Genomic DNA, 3,563 nt, shown 5'->3' on the forward strand with positions numbered 1-3,563 from the left:
GCCTAGACCATCCTTGGGCCGCTAAGAGGCCGCCTTAGCCCATCTAGGTCCACTAAGAGGACGCCTTAACCCATCTAGAGCGGCCAAGGGGCCGCGTTCACCCGTTTAAGCCTGCCAAGGGGCCACCTTGACCCGCCTTGGCCCACCTTGACCCCCTTAGGCCGCCTTGATCCGCTTTGGGCCGCCTTGACCCGCCTTGGCCAACCTTGACCCGCCTTAGGCCTCCTTGACCCTCCTAGGGCCTCTTAAACCGCCTTAACTCTCCTAGGGTCTCCAAGAGGCCGCCTTAACCGATCTAGGGCTACCATGAGGCCGCCTTCACCCATTTAGGACCACTAGGTTCCCGCCTTGACCCGTCTAAGGCTGCTAAGGGGGTCGCCTTCACTCGCTATAGATCTACCTTGGCCCGCTTTGGGCTGCCTTGACTCGGCTAAGGCCACAAAGGTGCCGCCTTCACCTAGCTAAGTCCGCAAGGTGTCGCCTTGACCCGATAAGGGTCTGCCTTGACCGGCTTTGGGTTGCCTTGGTCACCCCTTACGCTACCTTGACAAGTCTAGGGCCACATTGACCTGTTATGGGTTGCCTTGACCCGTCTACGGCCGATTTGGGCCGTCTTGACCCATCTGGGGCACTTTGACCTGCCTGGACCCGCCTAGACCCTCCTAGGGCCGTTAAGAGGCCGCCTTAGCCCATCTAGTTCTACTAAGAGGCCGCCTTAGCCCATCTAGGTCTACTAAGAGGCCGCCTTAACCCATCTAGGGCGGCCAAAGGGCCGCGTTCACCTGTTTAAGCCCGCCAAAAGGCCACCTTGGCCCAACTTGGGCTGCCTTGACCCATCTTAGGCTGCCTTGGGTCGTCTTTATCTAGGGCCGCTAAGAGATCGCCTTAACCCATCTAGGTCCACTAAGAGGCCACCTTAACCCATCTATGGACGTCAAGGGCCGCGTTCACCCGTCGAAGGCCGCCAAGGGCCGCGTTCACCCATTTTGACTTGACAGGAGCTGCCTTGACCTTCCTAGGCCCGCCCAAGGCCGCCTTGCCCATTCTAGGCCCTCCTAGGCCTGCCTAAACCACCAAGGGGCCGACTTGACCCTTCAAGGCCCTCCTAGGCCCGCCTACGGCAACTAAGGGGCCGCCTTTGCCTGCTTTGGGCTGCCTTGACCCGCCTTGGGCCGCCTTTACCAGTCTACGGCCGCCTTGGGCTGCCTTGACTCGTCTAGTGCAGCCTTAACCTGCCTTTACCCACCTTGGGCCGCCTAGACCCTCCAAGGGCCACTAAGAGGCCGCCTTAGCCCATCTAGGTCCACTAAGAGGCCGCCTTAACACATCTAGGGCGGCTAAGGGGCCGCGTTCACCCGTTTAAACCCACTAAGGGGCCACCTTAACCCGCCTTGGCCCACTTTGGGCCGCCATGACCCGCCTTGACCCGTCTTGACCCGTCTTAGGCCGTCTTGACCCTCCTAAGGCCTCTTGAACCGCCTTAACTCTCCTAGGGCCGTCAGGAGGCCGCCTTAACCGATCTAGGGCTACCATGAGGCCGCCTTCACCCATGTAGAACCACTAGGTGCCCGCCTTGACCCGTCTAAGGCTGCTAAGGGGTCGCCTTCACTTGCTGTAGGTCTGCCCTTGCCCGCTTTGGGCTGTCTTGACTCGGCTAAGGCCACAAAGGTGCCGCCTTCACCTGGCTAAGGCCGCAAGGTGCCTCCTTGACCCGCTAAGGGTCTGCCTTGACCCGCTTTGGGCTGCCTTGACCCTCCTTGGCCACCCCTTACGCTGCCTTGACACATCTAGGGCCACCTTGACCTGTTATGGGCTGCCTTGACCCGTCTACGGCCGATTTGGGCCGTCTTGACCCATCTAGGGGCGCCTTGACCCGTCTTAACCTGCCTTGGCCCGCCTGGACCCGCCATGGGCTGCCTTGACCCGCCTAGACCCTCCTAGGGCCGCTAAGAGGCCATCTTAGCCCATCTAGGTCCACTAAGAGGCCGCCTTAACCCATCTAGGGCGGCCAAGGGGTCGCATTCACCTGTTTAAGCCTGCCAAAGGGCCACCTTGGCCCGACTTGGGCTGCCTTGACCCATCTTAGGCCGCCTTGGGCCGCCTTTATCTAGGGCCGCTAAGAGATCGCCTTAACCTATCTAGGTCCACTAAGAGGCCACCTTAACCCATCTATAGACGCCAAGGGCCGCGTTCACCCATTTTGACTTGCCAGGAGCTGCCTTGACCTTCCTAGACCCGCCCAAGGCCGCCTTGCCCCTCCTAGGCTCTCCTAGGACTGCCTAAACCACCAAGAGGCCTACTTGACCCTCCAAGGCCCTCCTAGGCCCGCCTACGGCCACTAAGGGGCCGCCTTTGCTTGCTTTGGGCTGCCTTGACCCACCTTGGGCCACCTTTACCCGTCTACGGCCACCTTGGGCTGCCTTGACTCGTCTAGTGCAGCCTTAACCTGCCTTTACCCACCTTGGGCTGCCTAGACCCTCCAAGGGCCACTAAGAGGCCGCCTTAGCCCATCTAGGTCCACTAAGAGGCCGCCTTAACCCGCCTTGGCCCACCTTGGGCTGCCTTGACCCGCCATGGGCCGCCTTGACCCATCTTGACCCGCCTTAGGCCGCCTTGACCCTCCTAAGGCCTCTTGAACCGCCTTAACTCTCCTAGGGCCGCCAAGAGGCCGCCTTAACCGATCTAGGGCTACCATGAGGCCGCCTTCACCCATTTAGGACCACTAGGTGCCCGCCTTGACCCGTCTAAGGCTGCTAAGGGGGTCGCCTTCACTCGCTATAGGTCTGCCTTGGCCCGCTTTGGGCTGCATTGACCCTCCTTGGCCCCTCTTGCGCAGCCTTGACACGTCTAGGGCCACCTTGACCCGTCTACGGCCACTTTGGGCCGTCTTGACCCGTCTAGGGGCGCCTTAACCCGCCTTTACCTGCTTTGGCCCGCCTTTACCCGCTTTGGGCTTGCTTGACCCGCCTAGACCCTCATAGGGCTGCTAAGAGGCTGCCTTAGCCCATCTTGAGCTGCTTTGACCCGCATTGGGTCTCCTTGACCCGCCTTTACCCTCCTAGGGCCACTAAGAGGCCGCCTTAACCCTTCTAGGGCGGCCAAGGGCCCACGTTCACCCGTTTAAGGCCGCCAAGGGGACACCTTGACCCTCATAGGCCGCCTTGACCCGTCTAGGGTCGTATTGACCGCCTAGGGCCTCTTGGGCCGCCTTGACCCTCCTAGGCCCTCCTAGACCTGCCTAGGACCACCTTGACCCGCCTTGGCCTGCTTTGGGCTGACTTAACCCACCATGGGCTTCCTTGACCCGGCTACGACCGCTTTGGGCCGCCTTTAGTCGCCCTGACCCTCATAGACCCTCCTTGGGCCGCTAAGAGGCCGCCTTAGCCCATCCAGGTCCACTACGAGGCCGCCTTAACCCATCTAGGGAGGCCAAGAGGCCGCGTTCACCCATTTAAGCCCGCCAAGGGGTCACCTTGATCCGCCTTGGCCTGGCTTGGGCTGCCTTAACCCGCCTTAACCTGCTTTGGGCTGCCTTTGGCCGACTTGACCCGCTTTGGGCCGCC

At 61.1% G+C, this 3,563-nt stretch overlaps 1 protein-coding gene across 1 annotated transcript in view; it reads left to right on the forward strand.

Moving 5' to 3' along the window:
* The window catches only part of LOC101310880, a 1,534,871-nt gene that overhangs the window by 453,212 nt on the left and 1,078,096 nt on the right, over nt 1-3,563 (forward strand). The gene's annotated exons all lie outside the window — the stretch shown is intronic.

Source organism: Fragaria vesca, linkage group LG3 (assembly GCF_000184155.1).
Source record: "Fragaria vesca subsp. vesca linkage group LG3, FraVesHawaii_1.0, whole genome shotgun sequence".
NCBI classification, from domain to species: domain Eukaryota; kingdom Viridiplantae; phylum Streptophyta; class Magnoliopsida; order Rosales; family Rosaceae; genus Fragaria; species Fragaria vesca.